Below are 14664 nucleotides of genomic sequence, written 5' to 3'. Positions count from 1 at the left end.
AGGTACACATCCAAAATGTATTACTGAGTTGAAAGAAGTTGATTCTGGTGCATGGTTTTGAAACCGCAGTCAGAAAAAAAATTACATCCATATCAACATTTTTATCAGCTCTGAACCTGTCGTTTTGGTCAAAAAATGAAAATTCTAAAAGTTCCTGTTTTTCTGCTTTAAACTCTAGGTACACATCCAAAATGTATTACTGAGTTAAAAGAAGTTGATTCTGGTGCATGGTTTTGAAACCGCAGTCAGAAAAAAAATTACATCAATATCAACATTTTTATCAGCTCCGGTCCTGTCGTTTTGGTCAAAAAATGAAAATTCTAAAAGTTCCTGTTTTTCTGCTTTAAACTCTAGGTACACATCCAAAATGCATTACTGAGTTGAAAGAAGTTGATTCTGGTGCATGGTTTTGAAACCGCAGTCAAAAAAAAAATTACATCCATATCAACATTTTTATCAGCTCCGGTCCTGTTGTTTTGGTCAAAAAATGAAAATTCTAAAAGTTCCTGTTTTTCTGCTTTAAACTCTAGGTACACATCCAAAATGCATTACTGAGTTGAAAGAAGTTGATTCTGGTGCATGGTTTTGAAACCGCAGTCAAAAAAAAAATAACATCCATATCAACATTTTTATCAGCTCCGGTCCTGTCGTTTTGGTCAAAAAATGAAAATTCTAAAAGTTCCTATTTTTCTGCTTTAAACTCTAGGTACACATCCAAAATTCATTACTGAGTTGAAAGAAGTTGATTCTGGTGCATGGTTTTGAAACCGAAGTCAGAAAAAAAATTACATCCATATCAACATTTTTATCAGCTCCGGTCCTATCGTTTTGGTCAAAAAATGAAAATTCTAAAAGTTCCTGTTTTTCTGCTTTAAACTCTAGGTACACATCCAAAATGCATTACTGAGTTGAAAGAAGTTGATTCTGGTGCATGGTTTTGAAATCGCAGTCAGAAAAAAAGATAACATCCATATCAACATTTTTATCAGCTTCGGTCCTGTCGTTTTGGTCAAAAAATGAAAATTCTAAAAGTTCCTGTTTTTCTGCTTTAAACTCTAGGTACACATCCAAAATGCATTACTGAGTTGAAAGAAGTTGATTCTGGTGCATGGTTTTCAAACTGCAGTCAGAAAAAAAATTACATCCATATCAACATTTTTATCAGCTTCGGTCCTGTCGTTTTGGTCAAAAAATGAAAATTCTAAAAGTTCCTGTTTTTTCTGCTTTAAACTCTAGGTACACATCCAAAATGCATTACTGAGTTAAAAGAAGTTGATTCTGGTGCATGGTTTTCAAACTGCAGTCAGAAAAAAAATTACATCCATATCAACATTTTTATCAGCTTCGGTCCTGTCGTTTTGGTCAAAAAATTAAAATTCTAAAAGTTCCTGTTTTTCTGCTTTAAACTCTAGGTACACATCCAAAATGTATTACTGAGTTGAAAGAAGTTGATTCTGGTGCATGGTTTTGAAACCGCAGTCAGAAAAAAAATTACATCAATATCAACATTTTTATCAGCTCCGGTCCTGTCGTTTTGGTCAAAAAATGAAAATTCTAAAAGTTCCTGTTTTTCTGCTTTAAACTCTAGGTACACATCCAAAATGCATTACTGAGTTGAAAGAAGTGAATTCTGGTTCATGGTTTTGAAATCGCAGTCAGAAAAAAAATTACATCCATATCAACATTTTTATCAGCTCCGGACCTGTCGTTTTGGTCAAAAAATGAAAATTCTTAAAGTTCCTGTTTTTCTGCTTTAAACTCTAGGTACACATCCAAAATGCATTACTGAGTTGAAAGAAGTTGATTCTGGTGCATGGTTTTCAAACTGCAGTCAGAAAAAAAATTACATCCATATCAACATTTTTATCAGCTCCGGACCTGTCGTTTTGGTCAAAAAATGAAAATTCTAAAAGTTCCTGTTTTTCTGCTTTAAACTCTAGGTACACATCCAAAATGCATTACTGAGTTGAAAGAAGTGAATTCTGGTGCATGGTTTTGAAATCGCAGTCAGAAAAAAAATAACATCCATATCAACATTTTTATCAGCTCCGGTCCTGTCGTTTTGGTCAAAAAAATGAAAATTCTAAAAGTTCCTGTTTTTCTTCTTTAAACTCTAGGTACACATCCAAAATGCATTACTGAGTTGAAAGAAGTTGATTCTGGTGCATGGTTTTGAAACCGCAGTCAGAAAAAAAATTACATCCATATCAACATTTTTATCAGCTCCGGTCCTGTCGTTTTGGTCAAAAAATTTAAATTCTAAAAGTTCCTCTTTTTCTGCTTTAAACTCTAGGTACACATCCAAAATGAATTACTGAGTTGAAAGAAGTTGATTCTGGTGCATGGTTTTGAAACCGCAGTCAGAAAAAAAATTACATCCATATCAACATTTTTATCAGCTCTGAACCTGTCGTTTTGGTCAAAAATTAAAAATTCTAAAAGTTCCTGTTTTTCTGCTTTAAACTCTAGGTACACATCCAAAATGCATTACTGAGTTGAAAGAAGTTGATTCTGGTGCATGGTTTTGAAATCGCAGTCAGAAAAAAAATTACATCCATATCAACATTTTTATCAGCTCTGAACCTGTCGTTTTGGTCAAAAAATGAAAATTCTAAAAGTTCCTGTTTTTCTGCTTTAAACTCTAGGTACACATCCAAAATGCATTACTGAGTTGAAAGAAGTGAATTCTGGTGCATGGTTTTGAAATCGCAGTCAGAAAAAAAATTACATCCATATCAACATTTTTATCAGCTCCGGACCTGTCGTTTTGGTCAAAAAATGAAAATTCTAAAAGTTCCTGTTTTTCTGCTTTAAACTCTAGGTACACATCCAAAATGCATTACTGAGTTGAAAGAAGTTGATTCTGGTGCATGGTTTTGAAACCGCAGTCAGAAAAAAGATAACATCCATATCAACATTTTTATCAGCTCCGGTCCTGTCGTTTTGGTCAAAAAATGAAAATTCTAAAAGTTCCTGTTTTTCTGCTTTAAACTCTAGGTACACATCCAAAATGCATTACTGAGTTGAAAGAAGTTGATTCTGGTGCATGGTTTTGAAACCGCAGTAAAAAAAAAATAACATCCATATCAACATTTTTATCAGCTCCGGTCCTGTCGTTTTGGTCAAAAAATGAAAATTCTAAAAGTTCCTATTTTTCTGCTTTAAACTCTAGGTACACATCCAAAATGTATTACTGAGTTGAAAGAAGTTGATTCTGGTGCATGGTTTTGAAACCGCAGTCAGAAAAAAAATTACATCCATATCAACATTTTTATCAGCTCTGAACCTGTCGTTTTGGTCAAAAAATGAAAATTCTAAAAGTTCCTGTTTTTCTGCTTTAAACTCTAGGTACACATCCAAAATGTATTACTGAGTTAAAAGAAGTTGATTCTGGTGCATGGTTTTGAAACCGCAGTCAGAAAAAAAATTACATCAATATCAACATTTTTATCAGCTCCGGTCCTGTCGTTTTGGTCAAAAAATGAAAATTCTAAAAGTTCCTGTTTTTCTGCTTTAAACTCTAGGTACACATCCAAAATGCATTACTGAGTTGAAAGAAGTTGATTCTGGTGCATGGTTTTGAAACCGCAGTCAAAAAAAAAATTACATCCATATCAACATTTTTATCAGCTCCGGTCCTGTTGTTTTGGTCAAAAAATGAAAATTCTAAAAGTTCCTGTTTTTCTGCTTTAAACTCTAGGTACACATCCAAAATGCATTACTGAGTTGAAAGAAGTTGATTCTGGTGCATGGTTTTGAAACCGCAGTCAAAAAAAAAAATAACATCCATATCAACATTTTTATCAGCTCCGGTCCTGTCGTTTTGGTCAAAAAATGAAAATTCTAAAAGTTCCTATTTTTCTGCTTTAAACTCTAGGTACACATCCAAAATTCATTACTGAGTTGAAAGAAGTTGATTCTGGTGCATGGTTTTGAAACCGAAGTCAGAAAAAAAATTACATCCATATCAACATTTTTATCAGCTCCGGTCCTATCGTTTTGGTCAAAAAATGAAAATTCTAAAAGTTCCTGTTTTTCTGCTTTAAACTCTAGGTACACATCCAAAATGCATTACTGAGTTGAAAGAAGTTGATTCTGGTGCATGGTTTTGAAATCGCAGTCAGAAAAAAAGATAACATCCATATCAACATTTTTATCAGCTTCGGTCCTGTCGTTTTGGTCAAAAAATGAAAATTCTAAAAGTTCCTGTTTTTCTGCTTTAAACTCTAGGTACACATCCAAAATGCATTACTGAGTTGAAAGAAGTTGATTCTGGTGCATGGTTTTGAAACCGCAGTCAGAAAAAAATTACATCCATATCAACATTTTTATGAGCTCCGGACCTGTCGTTTTGGTCAAAAAATGAAAATTCTAAAAGTTCCTGTTTTTCTGCTTTAAACTCTAGGTACACATCCAAAATGCATTACTGAGTTGAAAGAAGTTGATTCTGGTGCATGGTTTTGAAACCGCAGTCAAAAAAAAAATAACATCCATGTCAACATTTTTATCAGCTCCGGTCCTGTCGTTTTGGTCAAAAAAATGAAAATTCTAAAAGTTCCTATTTTTCTGCTTTAAACTCTAGGTACACATCCAAAATGTATTACTGAGTTGAAAGAAGTTGATTCTGGTGCATGGTTTTGAAACCGAAGTCAGAAAAAAAATAACATCCATATCAACATTTTTATCAGCTCCGGTCCTGTCGTTTTGGTCAAAAAATGAAAATTCTAAAAGTTCCTATTTTTCTGCTTTAAACTCTAGGTACACATCCAAAATGCATTACTGAGTTGAAAGAAGTTGATTCTGGTGCATGGTTTTGAAACCGCAGTCAAAAAAAAAATAACATCCATATCAACATTTTTATCAGCTCCGGTCCTGTCGTTTTGGTCAAAAAATGAAAATTCTAAAAGTTCCTATTTTTCTGCTTTAAACTCTAGGTACACATCCAAAATGTATTACTGAGTTGAAAGAAGTTGATTCTGGTGCATGGTTTTGAATCCGCAGTCAGAAAAAAAATTACATCCATATCAACATTTTTATCAGCTCTGAACCTGTCGTTTTGGTCAAAAAATGAAAATTCTAAAAGTTCCTGTTTTTCTGCTTTAAACTCTAGGTACACATCCAAAATGTATTACTGAGTTGAAAGAAGTTGATTCTGGTGCATGGTTTTGAAACCGCAGTCAGAAAAAAAATTACATCAATATCAACATTTTTATCAGCTCCAGTCCCGTCGTTTTGGTCAAAAAATGAAAATTCTAAAAGTTCCTGTTTTTCTGCTTTAAACTCTAGGTACACATCCAAAATGCATTACTGAGTTGAAAGAAGTTGATTCTGGTGCATGGTTTTGAAACCGCAGTCAAAAAAAAAATAACATCCATGTCAACATTTTTATCAGCTCCGGTCCTGTCGTTTTGGTCAAAAAAATGAAAATTCTAAAAGTTCCTATTTTTCTGCTTTAAACTCTAGGTACACATCCAAAATGTATTACTGAGTTGAAAGAAGTTGATTCTGGTGCATGGTTTTGAAACCGCAGTCAGAAAAAAAATTACATCCATATCAACATTTTTATCAGCTCTGAACCTGTCGTTTTGGTCAAAAAAATGAAAATTCTAAAAGTTACTGTTTTTCTGCTTTAAACTCTAGGTACACATCCAAAATGTATTACTGAGTTAAAAGAAGTTGATTCTGGTGCATGGTTTTGAAACCGCAGTCAGAAAAAAAATTACATCAATATCAACATTTTTATCAGCTCCGGTCCTGTCGTTTTGGTCAAAAAATGAAAATTCTAAAAGTTCCTATTTTTCTGCTTTAAACTCTAGGTACACATCCAAAATGCATTACTGAGTTGAAAGAAGTTGATTCTGGTGCATGGTTTTGAAACCGCAGTCAGAAAAAAATTACATCCATATCAACATTTTTATGAGCTCCGGACCTGTCGTTTTGGTCAAAAAATGAAAATTCTAAAAGTTCCTGTTTTTCTGCTTTAAACTCTAGGTACACATCCAAAATGTATTACTGAGTTGAAAGAAGTGAATTCTGGTGCATGGTTTTGAAATCGCAGTCAGAAAAAAAATTACATCCATATCAACATTTTTATCAGCTCCGGACCTGTCGTTTTGGTCAAAAAATGAAAATTCTAAAAGTTCCTGTTTTTCTGCTTTAAACTCTAGGTACATATCCAAAATGCATTACTGAGTTGAAAGAAGTTGATTCTGGTGCATGGTTTTGAAACTGCAGTCAGAAAAAAAATAACATCCATGTCAACATTTTTATCAGCTCCGGTCCTGTCGTTTTGGTCAAAAAAATGAAAATTCTAAAAGTTCCTATTTTTCTGCTTTAAACTCTAGGTACACATCCAAAATGTATTACTGAGTTGAAAGAAGTTGATTCTGGTGCATGGTTTTGAAACCGCAGTCAGAAAAAAATTACATCCATATAAACATTTTTATCAGCTACGGTCCTGTTGTTTTGGTCAAAAAATGAAAATTCTAAAAGTTCCTGTTTTTCTGCTTTAAACTCTAGGTACACATCCAAAATGCATTACTGAGTTGAAAGAAGTTGATTCTGGTGCATGGTTTTGAAACCGCAGTCAGAAAAAAGATAACATCCATATCAACATTTTTATCAGCTCCGGTCCTGTCGTTTTGGTCAAAAAATGAAAATTCTAAAAGTTCCTGTTTTTCTGCTTTAAACTCTAGGTACACATCCAAAATGCATTACTGAGTTGAAAGAAGTGAATTCTGGTGCATGGTTTTGAAATCGCAGTCAGAAAAAAATTTACATCCATATCAACATTTTTATCAGCTCCGGATCTGTCGTTTTGGTCAAAAAATGAAAATTCTAAAAGTTCCTGTTTTTCTGCTTTAAACTCTAGGTACATATCCAAAATGCATTACTGAGTTGAAAGAAGTTGATTCTGGTGCATGGTTTTGAAACTGCAGTCAGAAAAAAAATTACATCCATATCAACATTTTTATCAGCTCCCCGGACCTGTCATTTTGGTCAAAAAATGAAAATTCTAAAAGTTCCTGTTTTTCTGCTTTAAACTCTAGGTACACATCCAAAATGCATTACTGAGTTGAAAGAAGTGAATTCTGGTGCATGGTTTTGAAATCACAGTCAGAAAAAAATAACATCCATATCAACATTTTTATCAGCTCCGGTCCTGTCGTTTTGGTCAAAAAATGAAAATTCTAAAAGTTCCTGTTTTTCAGCTTTAAAATCTAGGTACACATCCAAAATGCATTACTGAGTTGAAAGAAGTTGATTCTGGTGCATGGTTTTGAAACCGCAGTCAGAAAAAAAATTACATCCATATCAACAATTGTATCAGCTCCGGTCCTGTCGTTTTGGTCAAAAAATGAAAATTCTAAAAGTTCCTGTTTTTCTGCTTTAAACTCTAGGTACACATCCAAAATGTATTACTGAGTTGAAAGAAGTTGATTCTGGTGCATGGTTTTGAAACCGCAGTCAGAAAAAAAATTACATCCATATCATCATTTTTATCAGCTCCGGTCCTGTTGTTTTGGTCAAAAAATGAAAATTCTAAAAGTTCCTGTTTTTCTGCTTTAAACTCTAGGTACACATCCAAAATGCATTACTGAGTTGAAAGAAGTTGATTCTGGTGGATGGTTTTGAAACCGCAGTCAAAAAAAAAATAACATCCATATCAACATTTTTATCAGCTCCGGTCCTGTCGTTTTGGTCAAAAAATGAAAATTCTAAAAGTTCCTATTTTTCTGCTTTAAACTCTAGGTACACATCCAAAATGCATTACTGAGTTGAAAGAAGTTGATTCTGGTGCATGGTTTTGAAACCGCAGTCAAAAAAAAAATAACATCCATATCAACATTTTTATCAGCTCCGGTCCTGTCGTTTTGGTCAAAAAATGAAAATTCTAAAAGTTCCTATTTTTCTGCTTTAAACTCTAGGTACACATCCAAAATGTATTACTGAGTTGAAAGAAGTTGATTCTGGTGCATGGTTTTGAATCCGCAGTCAGAAAAAAAATTACATCCATATCAACATTTTTATCAGCTCTGAACCTGTCGTTTTGGTCAAAAAATGAAAATTCTAAAAGTTCCTGTTTTTCTGCTTTAAACTCTAGGTACACATCCAAAATGTATTACTGAGTTGAAAGAAGTTGATTCTGGTGCATGGTTTTGAAACCGCAGTCAGAAAAAAAATTACATCAATATCAACATTTTTATCAGCTCCAGTCCCGTCGTTTTGGTCAAAAAATGAAAATTCTAAAAGTTCCTGTTTTTCTGCTTTAAACTCTAGGTACACATCCAAAATGCATTACTGAGTTGAAAGAAGTTGATTCTGGTGCATGGTTTTGAAACCGCAGTCAAAAAAAAAATAACATCCATGTCAACATTTTTATCAGCTCCGGTCCTGTCGTTTTGGTCAAAAAAATGAAAATTCTAAAAGTTCCTATTTTTCTGCTTTAAACTCTAGGTACACATCCAAAATGTATTACTGAGTTGAAAGAAGTTGATTCTGGTGCATGGTTTTGAAACCGCAGTCAGAAAAAAAATTACATCCATATCAACATTTTTATCAGCTCTGAACCTGTCGTTTTGGTCAAAAAATGAAAATTCTAAAAGTTACTGTTTTTCTGCTTTAAACTCTAGGTACACATCCAAAATGTATTACTGAGTTAAAAGAAGTTGATTCTGGTGCATGGTTTTGAAACCGCAGTCAGAAAAAAAATTACATCAATATCAACATTTTTATCAGCTCCGGTCCTGTCGTTTTGGTCAAAAAATGAAAATTCTAAAAGTTCCTATTTTTCTGCTTTAAACTCTAGGTACACATCCAAAATGCATTACTGAGTTGAAAGAAGTTGATTCTGGTGCATGGTTTTGAAACCGCAGTCAGAAAAAAATTACATCCATATCAACATTTTTATGAGCTCCGGACCTGTCGTTTTGGTCAAAAAATGAAAATTCTAAAAGTTCCTGTTTTTCTGCTTTAAACTCTAGGTACACATCCAAAATGTATTACTGAGTTGAAAGAAGTGAATTCTGGTGCATGGTTTTGAAATCGCAGTCAGAAAAAAAATTACATCCATATCAACATTTTTATCAGCTCCGGACCTGTCGTTTTGGTCAAAAAATGAAAATTCTAAAAGTTCCTGTTTTTCTGCTTTAAACTCTAGGTACATATCCAAAATGCATTACTGAGTTGAAAGAAGTTGATTCTGGTGCATGGTTTTGAAACTGCAGTCAGAAAAAAAATAACATCCATGTCAACATTTTTATCAGCTCCGGTCCTGTCGTTTTGGTCAAAAAAATGAAAATTCTAAAAGTTCCTATTTTTCTGCTTTAAACTCTAGGTACACATCCAAAATGTATTACTGAGTTGAAAGAAGTTGATTCTGGTGCATGGTTTTGAAACCGCAGTCAGAAAAAAATTACATCCATATAAACATTTTTATCAGCTACGGTCCTGTTGTTTTGGTCAAAAAATGAAAATTCTAAAAGTTCCTGTTTTTCTGCTTTAAACTCTAGGTACACATCCAAAATGCATTACTGAGTTGAAAGAAGTTGATTCTGGTGCATGGTTTTGAAACCGCAGTCAGAAAAAAATTACATCCATATCAACATTTTTATGAGCTCGGACCTGTCGTTTTGGTCAAAAAATGAAAATTCTAAAAGTTCCTGTTTTTCTGCTTTAAACTCTAGGTACACATCCAAAATGTATTACTGAGTTGAAAGAAGTTGATTCTGGTGCATGGTTTTGAAACCGCAGTCAGAAAAAAAATTACATCCATATCAACATTTGTATCAGCTCCGGTCCTGTTGTTTTAATCAAAAAATGAAAATTCTAAAAGTTCCTGTTTTTCTGCTTTAAACTCTAGGTACACATCCAAAATGCATTACTGAGTTGAAAGAAGTTGATTCTGGTGCATGGTTTTGAAACCGCAGTCAGAAAAAAAATTACATCCATATCAACATTTTTATCAGCTCCGGTCCTGTCGTTTTGGTCAAAAAATGAAAATTCTAAAAGTTCCTATTTTTCTGCTTTAAACTCTAGGTACACATCCAAAATGTATTACTGAGTTGAAAGAAGTTGATTCTGGTGCATGGTTTTGAAACCGCAGTCAGAAAAAAAATTACATCCATATCAACATTTTTATCAGCTCTGAACCTGTCGTTTTGGTCAAAAAATGAAAATTCTAAAAGTTACTGTTTTTCTGCTTTAAACTCTAGGTACACATCCAAAATGTATTACTGAGTTAAAAGAAGTTGATTCTGGTGCATGGTTTTGAAACCGCAGTCAGAAAAAAAATTACATCAATATCAACATTTTTATCAGCTCCGGTCCTGTCGTTTTGGTCAAAAAATGAAAATTCTAAAAGTTCCTATTTTTCTGCTTTAAACTCTAGGTACACATCCAAAATGCATTACTGAGTTGAAAGAAGTTGATTCTGGTGCATGGTTTTGAAACCGCAGTCAGAAAAAAATTACATCCATATCAACATTTTTATGAGCTCCGGACCTGTCGTTTTGGTCAAAAAATGAAAATTCTAAAAGTTCCTGTTTTTCTGCTTTAAACTCTAGGTACACATCCAAAATGTATTACTGAGTTGAAAGAAGTGAATTCTGGTGCATGGTTTTGAAATCGCAGTCAGAAAAAAAATTACATCCATATCAACATTTTTATCAGCTCCGGACCTGTCGTTTTGGTCAAAAAATGAAAATTCTAAAAGTTCCTGTTTTTCTGCTTTAAACTCTAGGTACATATCCAAAATGCATTACTGAGTTGAAAGAAGTTGATTCTGGTGCATGGTTTTGAAACTGCAGTCAGAAAAAAAATTACATCCATATCAACATTTTTATCAGCTCCCCGGACCTGTCATTTTGGTCAAAAAATGAAAATTCTAAAAGTTCCTGTTTTTCTGCTTTAAACTCTAGGTACACATCCAAAATGCATTACTGAGTTGAAAGAAGTGAATTCTGGTGCATGGTTTTGAAATCACAGTCAGAAAAAAATAACATCCATATCAACATTTTTATCAGCTCCGGTCCTGTCGTTTTGGTCAAAAAATGAAAATTCTAAAAGTTCCTGTTTTTCAGCTTTAAACTCTAGGTACACATCCAAAATGCATTACTGAGTTGAAAGAAGTTGATTCTGGTGCATGGTTTTGAAACCGCAGTCAGAAAAAAAATTACATCCATATCAACAATTGTATCAGCTCCGGTCCTGTCGTTTTGGTCAAAAAATGAAAATTCTAAAAGTTCCTGTTTTTCTGCTTTAAACTCTAGGTACACATCCAAAATGTATTACTGAGTTGAAAGAAGTTGATTCTGGTGCATGGTTTTGAAACCGCAGTCAGAAAAAAAATTACATCCATATCATCATTTTTATCAGCTCCGGTCCTGTTGTTTTGGTCAAAAAATGAAAATTCTAAAAGTTCCTGTTTTTCTGCTTTAAACTCTAGGTACACATCCAAAATGCATTACTGAGTTGAAAGAAGTTGATTCTGGTGGATGGTTTTGAAACCGCATTAAAAAAAAAAATAACATCCATATCAACATTTTTATCAGCTCCGGTCCTGTCGTTTTGGTCAAAAAATGAAAATTCTAAAAGTTCCTATTTTTCTGCTTTAAACTCTAGGTACACATCCAAAATGCATTACTGAGTTGAAAGAAGTTGATTCTGGTGCATGGTTTTGAAACCGCAGTCAAAAAAAAAATAACATCCATATCAACATTTTTATCAGCTCCGGTCCTGTCGTTTTGGTCAAAAAATGAAAATTCTAAAAGTTCCTATTTTTCTGCTTTAAACTCTAGGTACACATCCAAAATGTATTACTGAGTTGAAAGAAGTTGATTCTGGTGCATGGTTTTGAAACCGCAGTCAGAAAAAAATTACATCCATATCAACATTTTTATCAGCTCCGGTCCTGTTGTTTTGGTCAAAAAATGAAAATTCTAAAAGTTCCTGTTTTTCTGCTTTAAACTCTAGGTACACATCCAAAATGTATTACTGAGTTGAAAGAAGTTGATTCTGGTGCATGGTTTTGAATCCGCAGTCAGAAAAAAAATTACATCCATATCAACATTTTTATCAGCTCTGAACCTGTCGTTTTGGTCAAAAAATGAAAATTCTAAAAGTTCCTGTTTTTCTGCTTTAAACTCTAGGTACACATCCAAAATGTATTACTGAGTTGAAAGAAGTTGATTCTGGTGCATGGTTTTGAAACCGCAGTCAGAAAAAAAATTACATCAATATCAACATTTTTATCAGCTCCAGTCCCGTCGTTTTGGTCAAAAAATGAAAATTCTAAAAGTTCCTGTTTTTCTGCTTTAAACTCTAGGTACACATCCAAAATGTATTACTGAGTTGAAAGAAGTTGATTCTGGTGCATGGTTTTGAAACCGCAGTCAAAAAAAAAATAACATCCATGTCAACATTTTTATCAGCTCCGGTCCTGTCGTTTTGGTCAAAAAAATGAAAATTCTAAAAGTTCCTATTTTTCTGCTTTAAACTCTAGGTACACATCCAAAATGTATTACTGAGTTGAAAGAAGTTGATTCTGGTGCATGGTTTTGAAACCGCAGTCAGAAAAAAAATTACATCCATATAAACATTTTTATCAGCTACGGTCCTGTTGTTTTGGTCAAAAAATGAAAATTCTAAAAGTTCCTGTTTTTCTGCTTTAAACTCTAGGTACACATCCAAAATGCATTACTGAGTTGAAAGAAGTTGATTCTGGTGCATGGTTTTGAAACCGCAGTCAGAAAAAAAATTACATCCATATCAACATTTGTATCAGCTCCGGTCCTGTTGTTTTAATCAAAAAATGAAAATTCTAAAAGTTCCTGTTTTTCTGCTTTAAACTCTAGGTACACATCCAAAATGCATTACTGAGTTGAAAGAAGTTGATTCTGGTGCATGGTTTTGAAACCGCAGTAAAAAAAAAAATAACATCCATATCAACATTTTTATCAGCTCCGGTCCTGTCGTTTTGGTCAAAAAATGAAAATTCTAAAAGTTCCTATTTTTCTGCTTTAAACTCTAGGTACACATCCAAAATGTATTACTGAGTTGAAAGAAGTTGATTCTGGTGCATGGTTTTGAAACCGCAGTCAGAAAAAAAATTACATCCATATCAACATTTTTATCAGCTCTGAACCTGTCGTTTTGGTCAAAAAATGAAAATTCTAAAAGTTCCTGTTTTTCTGCTTTAAACTCTAGGTACACATCCAAAATGTATTACTGAGTTAAAAGAAGTTGATTCTGGTGCATGGTTTTGAAACCGCAGTCAGAAAAAAAATTACATCAATATCAACATTTTTATCAGCTCCGGTCCTGTCGTTTTGGTCAAAAAATGAAAATTCTAAAAGTTCCTGTTTTTCTGCTTTAAACTCTAGGTACACATCCAAAATGCATTACTGAGTTGAAAGAAGTTGATTCTGGTGCATGGTTTTGAAACCGCAGTCAAAAAAAAAATTACATCCATATCAACATTTTTATCAGCTCCGGTCCTGTTGTTTTGGTCAAAAAATGAAAATTCTAAAAGTTCCTGTTTTTCTGCTTTAAACTCTAGGTACACATCCAAAATGCATTACTGAGTTGAAAGAAGTTGATTCTGGTGCATGGTTTTGAAACCGCAGTCAAAAAAAAAATAACATCCATATCAACATTTTTATCAGCTCCGGTCCTGTCGTTTTGGTCAAAAAATGAAAATTCTAAAAGTTCCTATTTTTCTGCTTTAAACTCTAGGTACACATCCAAAATTCATTACTGAGTTGAAAGAAGTTGATTCTGGTGCATGGTTTTGAAACCGAAGTCAGAAAAAAAATTACATCCATATCAACATTTTTATCAGCTCCGGTCCTGTCGTTTTGGTCAAAAAATGAAAATTCTAAAAGTTCCTGTTTTTCTGCTTTAAACTCTAGGTACACATCCAAAATGCATTACTGAGTTGAAAGAAGTTGATTCTGGTGCATGGTTTTGAAATCGCAGTCAGAAAAAAAGATAACATCCATATCAACATTTTTATCAGCTTCGGTCCTGTCGTTTTGGTCAAAAAATGAAAATTCTAAAAGTTCCTGTTTTTCTGCTTTAAACTCTAGGTACACATCCAAAATGCATTACTGAGTTGAAAGAAGTTGATTCTGGTGCATGGTTTTCAAACTGCAGTCAGAAAAAAAATTACATCCATATCAACATTTTTATCAGCTTCGGTCCTGTCGTTTTGGTCAAAAAATGAAAATTCTAAAAGTTCCTGTTTTTCTGCTTTAAACTCTAGGTACACATCCAAAATGTATTACTGAGTTGAAAGAAGTTGATTCTGGTGCATGGTTTTGAAACCGCAGTCAGAAAAAAAATTACATCAATATCAACATTTTTATCAGCTCCGGTCCTGTCGTTTTGGTCAAAAAATGAAAATTCTAAAAGTTCCTGTTTTTCTGCTTTAAACTCTAGGTACACATCCAAAATGCATTACTGAGTTGAAAGAAGTGAATTCTGGTTCATGGTTTTGAAATCGCAGTCAGAAAAAAAATTACATCCATATCAACATTTTTATCAGCTCCGGACCTGTCGTTTTGGTCAAAAAATGAAAATTCTTAAAGTTCCTGTTTTTCTGCTTTAAACTCTAGGTACACATCCAAAATGCATTACTGAGTTGAAAGAAGTTGATTCTGGTGC

Source organism: Crinia signifera, chromosome 19, assembly GCF_055691185.1.
Source record: "Crinia signifera chromosome 19, ASM5569118v1, whole genome shotgun sequence".
NCBI lineage: Eukaryota > Metazoa > Chordata > Amphibia > Anura > Myobatrachidae > Crinia > Crinia signifera.
Note: the sequence above shows the minus strand (reverse complement) of the source record.